The sequence below is a fragment of the Medicago truncatula genome, chromosome 2 (assembly GCF_003473485.1).
Source record: "Medicago truncatula cultivar Jemalong A17 chromosome 2, MtrunA17r5.0-ANR, whole genome shotgun sequence".
In the NCBI taxonomy this organism is placed as follows: domain Eukaryota; kingdom Viridiplantae; phylum Streptophyta; class Magnoliopsida; order Fabales; family Fabaceae; genus Medicago; species Medicago truncatula.
This window is the reverse complement of record NC_053043.1, coordinates 23,438,732-23,455,196: the sequence shown is the minus strand read 5'-3', so window position 1 is coordinate 23,455,196 and position 16,465 is coordinate 23,438,732. Positions and strand designations below refer to the sequence as shown.

Here is a 16,465-nt window from a genome sequence, read left to right as displayed (position 1 = left end):
ATGTTTTACTTTGTTTAATGTACAAAAATGTTGGTTTAATTAAGTTGTGCATTTGCACCAATATTTTTTTGTTATTTGAACCGTTATGATGAATTTTAAACGTTTGTGTAAAAATCCGGCTTTCAAAATAATTTAGAATGATATTGAAATGTTTTTTAGAATGATGAAGATTTCCTCGGCAGTTTTCTTCGGCAGTTAACTACCGAAATTTTGAAAAATCCGGCTGCAGTTAACTGCCGAGGAAAACCTCGGTAGTTAACTGCCGAGGATCTTCTGCGCTACAAAATCTGGCAGAATCTCCTCTCATCCATTATTCATCTTATCTTCCAAATAATTTCTTCAAATTTCTCTCAAAATCTCTCTAAAAAACACAACCAAATCCAACCAACTTTATTCAACAAAATCACAAGTAAGTAATTATAATGCTATTAACTTACATTTTAGTTGTTATAAATGTTATTATTTTTTAGTTTTTGAGTACATTTATTATTTTTTAGTAGATTTACATGTTATAATTAATTTTTAGGGTATATGTTAGTTGATTAATGTTGTTAAAATATTTGCATGATGTTTATGTTATATGATTAATTTTTTTATTTTAGTAAGAGTATATGATTTAAAATTTTAGGGTTATTTTTATGAATTTTAGAGTCTATGTATAATGTGCACATCAAGTGTTCGATGAAATGTCTGAATGAGTTTTTCATTGATTGTTTTTAGTTTCTTATTGTGTAGATTTAAAACAATGGTCGGATGGATCGACGTTCATGCACAATTCAACGGCGGAGAACCTCAGAGGTTGAAGGTTCGGTGCCTTGGTGTAACGTTAAGAGGTCTCAAGGATAAACTGATTGAATTCAACCCCAGAGACACAAGGATGGTAGAACACGTTTGGTATAAACGTCCAACGCTCGACGAGGGGAGAATATCATTCACTTGGGAGGAATTAACGAACGACGAAAACGTGACGACCATGTTTTGGGAGCTCAGCATGTTCCAATGGATCGATATGCGGGTGAAGTTGCTTAGATCAACTTAAGATATCATCAAAAGTTTGATTCCGCCAGAAGATTGTCATTAGTTAAGGTAAGGTGCATTCCAACTACAACAATTGTCTTCCTTTGAATGAGGTAATTCAAACTTGTCAAACAACAGGACTCGAGCATTTCGCGAGCACCTCATGTTTCTCCTTTGAAAATATTAAATTCTTGTTATGCTGGTTTAGATGAAGGTATTAAGTGTCAAGGATTGAACCTCAATTCTGTGGCACTTGAATACCATCATCTAAAGCAAGCCTTACAAAACTTTATTCTTTTCAAAGGGAAAACATGAAGTGCTCGGCGAAATGCTTGAGTCATGTTGTTTTGCAGGTTTGAATTTATCTCATTCAAAGGTAACACAATTGTTGTGATTGGAATGCACATTCCAACTGCAACAATTGTCTTACTCTGGATGGGGCAATTCAAACTTGTTAATCAGCAGGACTCCAGTATTCGATGAGCATCTTGAACAATGGTATTCAAGTGTCAAGGAATGCACCTCATTCTTTTGACACTTGAATACCAGCGTTCAAGATGCTGATCGAATACTGGAGTCCTGCTGCTTAGCAAGTTTGAATTTGCCCCATTCAGTGGTAAGATGATTGTTGCAGCTGGAAGGTAAATTTCGGAATAATGCAATGTAATGTGATAACATATATTTTGTTTTGAATAGAACAATAATTATCTTATTTTGTTTTCAAATTTATTTATTCCAAATACAATTTTATTCTAAATACCATAATGTCAAACAAAATGTGCGCGACACAAAAATAAAACATAAAAAAATACAAAACAATTAGGCATTAAAAGCCATTACATTCATTCTTCCTCGTCACACAAATCAATCGGCTTGTCCGCTACAGTCCCTGCGGTACCTTGTTTTGGTTGAGGACCGAAATAGCATGTCCTCCCGCTCCTCCTCAACCTCGAGTGATTGTACACTGGCACCTTCGAACCCTTCTTTTTTTCGGAACCATCGCAAACAATTTCATGCCACGTCATAGGTGATTTTTCTTTTTTCTTCTCATCACCCTGAACGTTACCCTGATTCTGATTCTGAGACATATCTACATTAAAAAAAAAATGGCGATCAATTCAACCTATACTAACCTAAACTATCCTAACAATTCTAACCATTCTAACCTAAACTATCCTAACATATCATAAAATCAACAAATCAATATAATCAAACCTATATAATCGAAATTTAACAAAAAATAACATACAATTCGACCACAAAGCAAGAATGCAATAGGATTCAAAAAACTTACTTGTTTTTGTGATTGAAATTGGCTTGTAATGGCTTCAAATGACTCAAAATCGCACCTTGGATAATTCAAAACGCAACAATAGAGTTTTGGAAACTCCTATGCAGTTCTGTTCTTATAACATTTTCCTCGGCAGTTAACTACCGAGGTTTTCCTCGGCAGTTAACTGCCGCCGGTTTCCTAAAAACTTCGGCAGTTTACTACCGAAGGGCATTTGAGTAATTTACTCGTGTGGCACAGCCAAACCAAATGTGGGAACAGCAATTGGTAATACCTATTAATACATTACTGGTTAACCATTACTGGTTAACCGTCTGTGGGTAAAATAAATCTTTTGTATGATACACAATTTCATCAACTTGTGTATTGTAAACGTCACCTACTATTACACAAACTAACAAAGTTTTGCAACCAAAATTTTACTTTTAAAAAGAGAGTAGAGAGAGAAGCGCACATGATAGAATGAACGAGGAAAATGTCTTCAAGGAAGCTAACTTTTTTGTGTAAAAGGAAACTAACTAACTTATTCTCCAAAATACAGACCAAATTTGTTCCATATTATGAGTGGTAATGAATATGTGATTTCTTCTTTCCTTTCTGGATTCCACTTGGTCATTCTCAATCAAGCCTGGAAAAAAAAAATTAAACATTATATAACCATTATGCATTTGGACTAAAATCAAATATATTCAAAAAGGGAAATTCAGAGACAAATTAGTTATACGAAATACATTTAGCAGTGAGTGTTGAGCATATCCAGATAACCACCAATGTGCAAACATAAAAAACTAAAGAAGAGAATAAATGCCGGTTTACACACATAGGTCCAATGAGTATAGTATAGTTCAAATGCCAACATATACTGTGTTTGTGTTTATTCCTAAAGGAACGATCTATTAATTTATTATTATATTATAATATTATTTCAAACATTATAAATTGATTTAACAATTTGTGCTAGTATTTAAATTCGCCATCATAACTTGTTTTATTTTACAATTTTTCTTTTTTTTTTAGTTCTGTAATTTCAGAAAAATTAAACTTGCAAGCCAAGAAATATTTAAAAACTAAAGTATTGTTTTGAATGGAAAAAGTAAAACAAAATAGATTAAAAATCTAATTCAACTTTCTCTACCCAAAGTCATTTTTTACTCACAACTTTATATTTAATTTGGACTACACTTAATCGTGCAGACCTAAAGAAGTAAACTTCCTTAAGATGCTAGTATTAAAGAAAAACATTAAAGTAAACATGTGAATCCAATCCCTACCATCCACCATCTATACAGTCATCTATTAATGCCACCCTATAAAACAAGAAACAACATAGGCATTCATTTTTTCCATGAGTGTGCAAATAAGGAAACATGGAAAAGATATAATGGCTAGGCATCATGAGTCACTCCTCACTCAAGACAACAACTTTGAGCCATAGCCATACAATATGCTTGATCATGAAACTTTAATAAAGATTTTTTTAATTTCTAATACTGCTAACAAAAATAAGTTCATTTACATAGCAATTTGGGATTATGAGATTGTCCCAAATATGTGATGTGATATGTTCATGCTATAATCTCATATAAACTGACCAGACAATGAGGAAGGCAAGTAAATAATTACTACTAAATAAGTAACCAGGCTACACATATTCAAGAGTTGAACTTGTATTACTTGCGCATACCATTTTGAGTTGCCTCTTTTCCCCCATCTCCGGAAGTTCCCTCCTCAGTAATTACACAACAGCTCCACTTAATTGATCTACAAGTTTAGAACGTATCATTCCTCCCTGAAATAGGAAAGACACAAAAAAAACAACTAAACCACATAAGGATCCCAAAATCTGTTCTCATTACTGCTAAAAAATGTGAAACACGGAAGAAAAAAAGTTTGGATTTGAATTGAAATCTCTACACAAATACTATAGACAAGAAAGTTTACTTCTTTTCTAGTTATGTAGATGATAAACTATGAACACCATTTTATTACTTGAACTTAAGGAAGGCAGCTGAACACCATTTTATTACTTGAACTTAAAGAAGGCAGCTAACACACTAATTGACACTAAACTTATCACATTACTTGGTAAAAGAGCACCAGATATCCAAAATATCTAAACAAACGTATCATGAGCTACAATTAAAGAAAAAATATAAGCAATTAGGTTTTACTTGTTTCACATGTTTGTCAACTGGTGCTTGAACTCATTACGCTTTTGGTCCAGCATTTCCTGCTTCTTACGCAGTTGTTCCTTTGGATGCTCCAAGTTTTCAAGTTCCCCATGCAAAGAAGGTGGAACCTTGGGTGCATCTGCAATGACTGGCTTAGATGGATCAGAAGGTGAGGATTCTTCAAATATAGTCCTTGAAGCATCTGGTTGATGGATATCTTTTCTCCTATCAATGCCAATTGGATGAGATGGAACGAAAGTGGGTGGTTGCCCGCGGGGAGTTACAATTGTACCATTCCCCTACTAGTAGCAGTATTTTCACTAGGGATACAATCACGATTAGCCCACCAAGGTTGATGAAACGGTTGCCCATTACAGAATCAGGTGTCCTCAAAGCAGCTTCAGCCTCTTCCCTCTTAGAGAATTGGACAAAAGCTCGTTCACTGTTCATTGGAATATAAAAGTTAATAACTTCCCCAAACTTCTTAAAATGAGCAAGAGCCTCCCTTCCGTTACTTTTATGAGGTATACCATTTACAAATAGAGTATGCAGTGCCTTCTGTGATGGTTTACATATACTACGCGTATCAATCAGTGGCTTCTGTGATGCTTTGAAGGCTCTTGGAATAGCATCATCTGCTATGATTTGCCTACCTTGACTGGAAGCACCGAGTACCTTCTAATTCATCATTATCTTCCTTTGATTGATTATCAGGAAAATGAAAAGAACTCACTATAGGGTTAGATTTTTCTTTTGGTGTAAAATCTAGTTTTTGAACCACCAATTCTGCCCCAGACAGATGAACTGGCACCGTGTAAACTGCCAGAAGTTCTGGTAGCTTCACTTGGACAAACTCTATTTGGAGCATCACTAGACATAGGCTCAGCATCATCAATCTTCGATGACTGCATATTTAGAAGCGCATTTGAAGATTCCAGACCTCTATCATTCCACAGTGGTTGATCTGGATCATAAAGATCAGCTCCACTTGTGCAACCAGGACCGGGATATGCACCATCCATCGGCAAACCAACATCACTGACTATGGACTTGGAAATTATTCCAGGTTTACATTTGCTGTTCATCGAAGCGGTTAAATTATTTACTGAAGTGATCCAGATACAGTAGGTGCTCCAATTAGGCGTGCACTTGTAAGTGAAACAGGAAGGTTGAACTATGAAAGACTCTGAATTATGAAAAAACAAATTAGTTAGCTAGTTAAACTACAAATTATCCAGTATTGGTCGGTACAGATTAAGATCATGACACCGAATGTAATACTGAACATTTGAAGCTTTTATCAAAAACTAGTTTGTGATACAAAAAAACCAATAGTATCACGTAAAGAAATAACAAAAGCTTAGGAAAACTCGGTCGAATCAGCTATCCAACAACACCATAATGTCCTACAACTTAAAGTAACTTCTAATGACAGACCATTCAAATTTAAATCCCTCTTAATGATTTGACTTATAGTTGTCCATGATCTCTCTCTAAATCTTACGATTTGGCTATCCTTCATCCAATTAACGCTCCTTACGAGGGCTTCTACAAGTTTTATCCATGCATGCCCAAACCACATTACAGCCTAAACTCTGTCATCTTTTCTTTAATTGGTGCTACTGCGACTTTTTCTCTAATTCTTTTAGTCCTAATTCTATATTGTATTGTGTCCACTCGTCCATCATAACATTGTCATCTCAAGAACATTGGATTTAATTCCTTGTTGGCTAATTAACAACCAGCATTTAGACTATCCTATTGTAAAATAAATAGAAAAATACAAAGTTCCTTGTTGCCGCATAAAGAAAAATGAATATCAACAGTGCGCCCAAAGTTGGCACAACTAATCATAAGAGATACACTACGACACTCTTAACATAATATAAAGATAGTATAAGATATTTGTCATAATCGGACGCAACTCAAAGCTTAACCACTTAACCAAAACGAATACATTTAATCACCACAAGGAAGAGGTACCAAAGTTAAACCATCAGGAAAGAAGGTAAAAATGAGCCTCAAATCAACCACTCGAGACATAAGCAAAAATATCAAAACTTAACCATTAAGAAGTGGCTATAAGCATATACATATAACCAAAGGCTTTACCACTTAACAAAAGCAAGTATGCTAAACCATCACATAAGGAAGAAGCTACAAAAGAGTCGAAGTTCAAATGGATTCATTGGTAGTCATTCGGAATTTGCAACATGGAGAACAATGGGAGTGTTATGGGAAGAAATGTTGTGAAGAAAATCAAAGAGTTGATGGCATTAAACTGGGAGGTTAGGATCACGCATGTGTATCGAGAAGCTAACAGGTGTGCATATGTTCTTGCCAACATGGGTAGTGAATGTGAGATGAGAATTACTTATTTAGAACATCCCCCACCAAGGATGTCCCAGGTTTTATCTGATGATTGTAGGGGTGTGTCTCTCCCCCGTTTTGTTTTGCTGTAGTTGATTTCTCTTGAGGCTTAGGACCAGCAAAAAAAGACTTAAATATCGAGCAAAAGCTAAAACATGAGGCTTAACCATTTAAGGAGAAAAAAAATATAATAATAATAATAATAAGAAGAAGAAGAAAAGTCTTCATTCACACAATCTACTTCATTCACACAATCTACTTTTATAATAATAATAATATATTTTAACAATTTCAAATTGGGCAATGATGATGTATCTTCATTCACACAATCTACTTTTATATTTTTTTTATAATTTGAAAAGTCTTCTGTATGTAAATTATGAATATCTTATAATTTGAAAAGTCTTCTGTATGTAAATTATGAATATCTATAACTGTCAAATATTTTATCAAGTAAAATACTTTTCTTTCTTTCAATATTAATTTGTTTTACAATATGGATATTTGCTCGTATCTAAAAAAATAAAAAATAAATACCTGAACATCTTCAACGACAATTCGATTTACACCATGTTCCATAGGACACATGTCCCCTCTAAGGCAAAAACCACATTCCTCAAAATCTCTGCATCGTTGACAAGGAATATTCACATTTAAAGATGAATCAATAGGTGTTCTGAGTGTTCCTTGTAAACCCATTTGATGAAGCATGTCTAAACCACCGTTGGGTACTGCTGGAAGTAAACCGAATGTATTACAAGACACATTTTGTGCATTTGATATATTTGGTAACCCCACGTACAGTATAAAGGGCTGGATGAATGGGTCCCTGCTAAACCATTTGTGAAGCAACATCAATTGAGCTGAACCTGGATTCACGTTAATTCCAAAAACCGGATTCCCTGCCTCCTCCCCCACCAGCACCAGGATCTCCAGCGAATGATTGGTTTGGTTGTATTCTTTGATTCATACCTAAAGGTATTCAAGGAACTGAAGTCATCCTAGAGCGCCTTCTTTCAAACTCGGAGTAAAAATCTTTATTTGTGGTGGCATCATTGTAAGTTCTCAGTGTATCAAAGGCCATAGACTCATTTGTCTGATGATGATTCCCAAAAAAAAATGAGACGCTTTTTGAATGGCCTGTTAATTACAGGATTTGAAACATCTCTCTCCAACGGTTGAGAATGATCTTCCTTCTTCCGATGCTTATGATTTCGATCACCGTCATTGTCATCGCTCAATTCCATTTCTTCAGGATCACCGACACAATCAGATGGCACAACAAACTCTGGTAATGAACGAAATATTTATGGTATCTTCCCTCAAATCCTAACAAGGATTAACAAGCCGGCTTATGTTGTTTAGAATAATTTCAGAAATACGAAAGGACCTATATCAATAGAATAAAAAAAAAAAAGGAGATTAAATATAAGATAATTCAATGTCATACTCTAAACATAAAAGACTAACAACCTTTCCCGTAGTAAATGGACAAGGCCCAAGGGCACTGACTACTTATGTATGCATTAGTTTAAGTATGCTTTTAATTTGGCGAGTTTCCTAGTCATGTATCCTTACACTCAGTTGGAATAATAAACATTTGACAATGTCAATTAGCAAATCTCAATCTACTGATTGCGCAGAAAATTTGCGAAGAAGAATATTTCAAATTTCCAAAATACATTAAACAAACATCAAAAGACACAGCCTTACCTGGGAATCTCAACATGCCGTTGAGTGAGAAATGCTTACTATGCTCGCTAGTCGATGAAATTAGAACTTTGTTTGTCACTGGTTTCCAGGAACATAGGAACTACGAATTATCTCTGTAAGGTAAGAAAATAAACCCACAATTACTAGTACCTCATAATCACTAAACCAATATATCCCTAACGAGAAAATCATCTAAGTTTTTTATGAAACATCCAAGGCTCATCAATGACTCACAACAGTTTCAGAGAAACATAGGAACTACGCAATATTCCGTGCAAGGTAAAACAAAAAAAATCCACAATCACTTGTAAATTGTGATCTCCTAACACCAAATTGTCCTTGTCTCATCAAGTAACGAGGAAATCATCCAAGGCTCAGAAATGACTCGACAACAAATGCAATTAATAGCAGCCAGCGATGCAACATATAAACCAACACCCAGCTGATTCCAAACTCAAACAACACAGCGCAACACGTATTAGAAGCAACCATTAAATAAAGAACAAACAACCATTTTGGCCTTAGAAAGTATGACGCCTTGTCACTATAGTTCTAAATGTATCTAAATTGCAAACACATCCCTAGAACCTCTTTTGTTAGTAATTTTATGGACGAAATTGACGAACAAAAAACACATTTGAGGACTATATTGACTACCTAAATATTTATGGACTAAATTGACTAAAACATCCCAGCTGTTGAATTCTTCCTCTTCTCAGATCTACCCAATAGGGGTTACTCCTATCTCTGAGATGGATATTGAACCTGAAATACAGGCTCCACCAAGAGTTACAGAAGCTGCAGAGAAGGCTTTGCTACTTGAAGAAAATTGTAATCTGAAGACTAACCAAAAGATGAGTCCTTATTCTCTTCTTTTAGTTCCATTTGCTACTGCTATTGGCGGTTGGAAGAATGCCACACAAAACTGTTGGAAAGTTGAACAACTCTTGTTTTATGGTAAGATCTTGATTAGCTTGCACCATCAACTTGTTCCCTTATATGGATACATTTTTTGCCACAATGTTGCACCACTGCATGCTCTTAAGACAATGGATTCTTATAAATGCCAATGGAATATTAGACTGCATCTTACCATGAAGTTTTCTTGTGTATTGTTGTCCATTCATATTTCTGCCACCATACAAAGAAATGTATACTATCATGTGGAGCTTGATACTCTATGTGGGGTCCAATTGGCATACAAGCATGCACGCAATGCTCTTTCCATTAAAGGTGACTTTGACACAATTTATCATGGCATCACCCATAGTGTATCTCACCATTCCATAGTAGCAAATGAACCTGATGCTCCTATTCAACAAGGACAGCGATGCTATCTCCCCAATAATGTGAAAAGCCTTGCCTCATATGCTCATAATGATTCTTATCAGAAAAATCAAGGTGTTGGTGGAACTTGTGACTTTGATAGTGCTGCCTCTTTTGAAGTTAAAAGCAAATACATGGAGATAACAATGAAAGGAAGATACTCCATGAAATTTGACTATTGTACTGGATATTTTTTTCTTTCCATGAAGACTTCACAATTCCAACAATGGGATCCGGGTGGTATCTTGTTCATCGAAGGAGTCAACATACATGAGAAATTCTTTATTAGAATGAGAACTCAGGGTCGAGTTCTTTAGAGGTGGAGGAGAGTGATGCAGGAGGGTTTTATCTTTAATTTAGTAGTATTTATTATTTAGCCAAATCTTAGTAATTTTCTAGAACTTTCTATTATTATTTCGTTTTATTTTATTTTGGCCCACGGGTCTGTTATTTCTTTCACTATATAAGCAAAACTTATGTAGCCTAAGAGACCGACTTTTATTTATTCATTAATAATATTCGAGACTTTTCTCTCAATTCTGGTGGATTCCGGAAACCCTTATTTTGATAGGTTTGTCGCTTCCAACCCTATTTTCACAAGTTTGTCACTTGCAAACTTGTTCTTTTCTATCTAGGTTTAGCGCTTGCTAACCCTACGCTTCCGTACTGCGTCAGGTTAGAAGGTCGAAATTGGATCTTCATACTTCACCCGCGGTTTCTAGGTTTGGGCCTGAACCCGTCCGCTTGTCCATCTATAGGTCTACTCTAAGCTAAACACATTCCATACCAAACCCATCAACAGCTCAAAATTCACCAATCATAATCACAAGCACACTAATTTAATTACATATTACAATTAATTTACCAAATTAATTATAAAAAAAAACTAACACAACTTAATATCTTAATTAGAAATATATCTCTCTCATACAATTGTGAACCCTAAAAAAAAGCTTCAGTTAGAAACTTTCACGTGTTGTTTAGTAACTTTCGTTCAATTTTTTCATCTTTCACAAAAATCATTAAACAACAACCACTGCCGTGTGAATGAAAATCCACGAAATCACAAATTGATTTCAGAAAACAGAAATTAACTAAAAACGAAAGTGAAAGCAATTTTAATTCATTGAATCTGAATTAGGATAAGAGAAAATTCGGAAAATCTATGAAAATTCGTTCAAACCTGAGGAGGAGGAGGAAGAAGAAATGGAAAGCGGCGGCGATGATAGTTGACGCTTGGGGAGTTATTTAATAATTATTAAAATTAATGGGGAGCTAATGGAAATAATAGGGAGTTAAGTAAGAGGAAAGTTAGGAATTAGATGTCAGAAGCTTTGTACGTGAAAACTGTCAAGTTGGGAGAAAAGGGATAGAAGAACAAGTAGAACCCAGAGAATCCATTTGCTGTGCATTTTTCATTCTGAATTAAGGTAAGGGTGAGGTTTACTTCAATAGTGTAGTTATTGATTTCTGATTTTGAGTTTAACAGGTTTTGGTGAAAATTGGGGATTTTGGGGTTTTATTATAAAATGAGGATTTTGGAGTTGTAAGGGTGATTTTAATGTTAGAATTAGGTTCTGGTCGCATAGAACACTTAATTATGTATCTGTAAACTGATTTGGGGAGTGATTGGAAGAAAAATGGGATTTCTGGAAAAAACTTGTTTTCTGCCCGTACTGATATTCATCGCTCGCCTCGCGAGCATTCATGTCTCGCCTCCCGAGTGAACAATATCATGGCTCGCCTCGCGAGCAGTCCAACTCGCCATGGCGAGCAAGCCAAACAAAAACTTGATTTTTGAAAAGTTGTTATAAGATGTTTTGGGGATGGTTTAAGGTACCTATGTGATATTAATGAAGACTGGAACAAGTTTTAGGTTAAAAAGATGAATAGGGAGCTTAGAATTGAAGTTTGAGTGAGAAAATGTCATTTTTCCCGAGAGCACCTAATTTTCACTCGCCTCGAGTTCGCCTTGAACTCGCCATGGCGAGCAAGTGTTTTTGTGAACTCGCCATAGCGAGCAGATGTGCTCGCGAGGCGAGCTGTGCCTTTTGATGCGGTTTTGTTTGCATGAATGGTAGTGATTAAATGTTGATGTGTTGAACATAGTTTCCTGTAATTATGCATTATTTTGGATGATTGGATTGCTGAATTGATGATTACTGATGATGACTGAAATGTATGCTAATTATTGAATCACATGGAGTTTGCATTGCATGGTCAGTTGTATGTAGATATACACAAGTAGATCCATTGCATATGCATAAAACAGCGGAGAGGACTCATGTCCTGGAGTATTAGTTGCTCAACAGCGGTGAGGGCTTCGGTCCTGATGAATGCTTTAACCATTCAAAAGCGGTGAGGGCTTCGGTCCTGTTTGGTACCACATGCATATTTGCATCTATTGAGAAGTCTAAGGTGTTGTCTTAGCAGTGTTGTCATGTCATTTGCATGAGTCTTAGTTGTTGATTGTAGTTGTTGCTTTGATGATGATGTTGTTGGTAAATATGTACATTATATACATATTGTGATAAGTGAATTCTGATGATGTTGTTGTTGCTTGTGAATTCATTATGTATATTTGCAAGATCGTGTATTTGATGTTTTAGGGTGTTAGATTCAATTGAAGATTTAATATCTATATTTATTGTTGTGAATCTCACCCCTTCTGCTTGAAAATGTTGCCCTTCCTATGGATAACTTGCAGGTGACCCTGAGTAGTTGGTGGTGGCTCAATGTCGTGTCTAGGGCTCTGATACGTGGGATGAGAATTATTATCTATATTATTGTTGTTTTTCCTTTCCATGTATCAAATTTTGGAACTTGTTGATGTGGCCCTTGTTGGTTGACTTATTGATGATTAGGCTTAATGCCAAGATGTCGTTGGAGACTTAAACTGTTGATGTTTATTAAATGCAAACTTTCCGCTGCATGATTTTTGAGGTTATGAATGATGTTGAATTAAATAGTTTTATTTTCTATTTAAGAAATTTTGAAATTGCGATGTAGCATGCCCGTTTGGTGCTTAACTCTGATGTGTAATTGTTATTTAATTACTTTGGGGTAACGGGGTGTGACACACTGGATCCAAAATGAATGAATATATATGAAAATATTTCAATTACTGTGCGGTTTGGTTCGATTTTCCGGCGAAAAGTTATCCGAACCGTAAAATTAAAACAAGCGGTTTGGTTTGGTTGGATTGGTTAGTGCGGTTTATTTTGTAACAATATAATTTTTCGTTTCCAACATTAAAATCGAGTTAAAAAGCTAAAACACAGCATATTTTCAACCATGTTTTCGACATTGTTTTTAATATTACACTTTCATTTTTACCAAACAACATAGATCAAATTAAAAACATGAACAAAAAGTAATTATATTATGTAAGAAATTTAAAAGACTAAGATTTTATTATTCTTTAAAAGTTTAAGTAGCACATAAATATATTTTTGACTTAAAAAGCAAAGAAGAAACTTAACAAGAGAAAAATATGTCATTTTATAAAAGTTTCCATTGAGATTCTATGAGTATTGATCTAGATGACATAAATTTAATTAATGTTTTTCTTATGTTGTGGTTTAATTTTGTTTAGTTCAGTTGATAAAATGAAAACTGCAAATTGAGCCAAACTACGCGGTTGAGTAAAAAACTGATCCGAATGCATCCAAAACAGATACGGTTTTCTACGATTTTAGTTTGGAGTGGTTAGATTTGCAATTTTTCAGTTGGATTAGTTCGGTTTTGAACTAACAGTTCCTGTAATCTATTCCCTAAAAACATTCATTGTGGGATAGAATTCACATTTTTCAAGGTAAATAAGTGGGGTGTCTGGGGTTCGAACCTCAACCCCTACATATAATATAATAATGCATGTCTCTGTCAACTGAACTATGCTCACGGAGACACCCCTATAGTTTATTTTTTGAAGGATAGTTTATTATTTGTATTTTTTTCCTATAGTTTTTAGGCATTTTTTTTTACCGGAGTCGTGTGTTTGGAAATATAGCATTGATACTTCTCAATTAAATAAATAATAATAATAATAATAATAATAATAATAATAATAATAATAATAAAAGGAATTATTATTATTAAAAATAAAAATAAAAAAATAAAAATTCCTTTTTTATTCAGGGAATAATAATTCATTTTTTTAAGCACAGATTCTTGGACTAATATCTTAAAAAAAAATATGGACAAATGTTAGAGGTCAATTCTTACCCTCCATTTGTGGAGGCTTCACATATAGCCTATCGAAATTGACACTCTTGAACATGAGATCTCAAAATAAATATATAATATTCTAAACCATCAAAATCCAAAAAAATCTTTTAAAAAGGTATGGGATCTCAAATAAGTGTTTTTGATAAAACTCGTATAAGTTTTAAAAGTAACTAATCATAAACAAAAAATGTATGATTTTTTTTTATTCCTGAAAAATACATAAAAACGGATCAAAAATATAAATGTACTTATTAAAATGAACGCCTTGAGAATTTTTGTTTAAAAAAAACAGAGAATAAGCTCTACAACATTCCAGTTACATATGTATTATCAACCTAATTTTAAAACTCTCAAATTTTATAAAGATTGAGTCTTTAAAAACGACACTAACTATTAAGGATTCAAACAGATATGGGGATCCAAAATGTTATTAACCCACCTTGATTATGCTTTATATAGAATAGGGTGATGTGTATAAGATTTTAGACAAAATAACATAATGATTCGATCCGGACATGTGAAAAGAAGAGAAATCCGACGTTGTCAAAATTTGATACGAATGAGAATTTCCCTATATCTAATCCTTAAATTTGTAATCCCTACTTTTCTTCATTTGTGTTTAGCTCATGTTGATTGGAACCATAGAGCATGGTGTTATGGTTTATAACTTTTGGAAGTTTGTCTTTCATCTATAGATAAAATATAAGTGAGTTCAAGTAAATAACATAATTACATCTAAAATTTACTGTAGTTTTTTCAAAGTAACATGATAAAGGGACATATATAATGTAATTGAAATTGAGATGATAAATTTTGCGTTTGTTTCATTTTATTTTTATTTTGCAGCTTTATTTCAGCAACCTAAGTTTTTTTTATGGATCTTACTTTGTGTACATATATTATCCTTAATTGTACGTTATTATTATTTCTAGGGTTAATAGTGTTTTACACCCCTGCAATATAGGTCATTTTCGGGTTTAGCTCCCGTAAAAAATTTTGTTTTGGTTTTCGTCCTTGTAAAGTTATTTTTTTTTCTAGAATACCCCCTATAGGTCTTTTTCAGAAATTTTGATTTTTGAATGGCCTATTAGGGGAGTATTCTGGAAAAAAAATAATTTTACAAGGACGAAAACCAAAGCAAAAATTTTACAGGGGCTAAACCCGGAAATGACCTATATTACAGGGATGTAAAACACTATTAACCCTTATTTGTATAGAGGTTATTTAGTCTACCCGATGTTTCAAATGGACAAGTAGTTTGATATTTGTGTTTTTTATCAACCTATTAAACTATACTCATTTTGATTATAGTGATATCAACTCAGCCATATTCTTGATATCCAAAAGTTCTAGACTCCAATGTTTTTAAATATTTGGATAATTAACACAAATTAATGTTAGGGTATGAACACAAATGCTTCTTTAGTGTTTTTGAAGATATAAATTTATTAGTAGATGCCAAGACATCATTCTGAAGCAACCATTTCAACATCAGGCCATTAGTTACTCATGACCATAAAACATCCTTAATGTAGTGTGCTTACAATATGGAACCAAACTTTCAAACATAAATAGCAATGACCAATTGACCATGATATTAGATTAATAGTCTTATTTTCAATTCCCTATTAAATCATTTTAAGAGTAATAATTTCATTTTACTTTGAATGTTATAAGTTCTTCAACTTCAATATGTATATGTGCAGGACTAATGTCATATGTAAGAAATCGAAGAAGAAGTCTGGATACAACATGGCAAAATCACTTTATATGATATTATTTAACTGATTCAACAATTATAGAAGTAAATTAGACTGATTCATACTCTTTGGTAGACTTATTCAACCAAACTTTATTTTATCATAAACAACTACTCAGTAAAATTGTAAACGAGACTCGTTCGTCAATTTTTGGCAATGATATCCCGTGTTTTCTGTTTTATGGGTTGTCTGCATGATTCAATCACAGTTGTTCATGTTCATACAACAATTTCTTAGATGAATCAAATTAATGCCCTATGACTTTCAGTAGCAGTAGATCAACATTTGAATATATTTGCTAATTATAATGCATAAATTTGACCAAGCATGAAGCATAATATAGGATTGAAAAATCTCTTTTACAAATAATAATTCAAGATTAATAAATCACAAATACAACATCAAAATAGTCTACTGTCTGGAAGCTATGCAACAACATGTACTACTTTTTCCTTTTTCACAATAACCACCATCAGGAAAGCCATAGTTACCATACAAAAATGGTTACAGAATTCTGAACCAACAACGCATCTTTCATAAGGATAGCAACGGTCTCCTGATAAAATTATAACAGAGACAATAGGTGAATA

At 33.9% G+C, this 16,465-nt stretch overlaps 1 long non-coding RNA gene across 3 annotated transcripts; it reads right to left on the bottom strand.

Moving 5' to 3' along the window:
- Positions 1–2,047: 2,047 nt before the first annotated feature.
- LOC25488290 (uncharacterized) lies at positions 2,048–11,228 on the bottom strand. 3 transcript variants are annotated; one of them, XR_003009469.2, is made up of 7 exons: positions 11,072–11,228; positions 8,563–8,675; positions 7,387–8,239; positions 4,480–5,665; positions 3,993–4,097; positions 2,312–2,936; positions 2,048–2,107 (listed from the first exon to the last, which is right to left on the bottom strand). It is a non-coding gene; the product is annotated as an uncharacterized lncRNA (long non-coding RNA). The 3 variants fall into 3 exon arrangements; XR_003009472.2 differs by having other exon boundaries at positions 2,052–2,107; positions 2,763–2,936; XR_003009473.2 differs by lacking the exon at positions 8,563–8,675 and having other exon boundaries at positions 11,072–11,217.
- Positions 11,229–16,465: the final 5,237 nt, after the last annotated feature.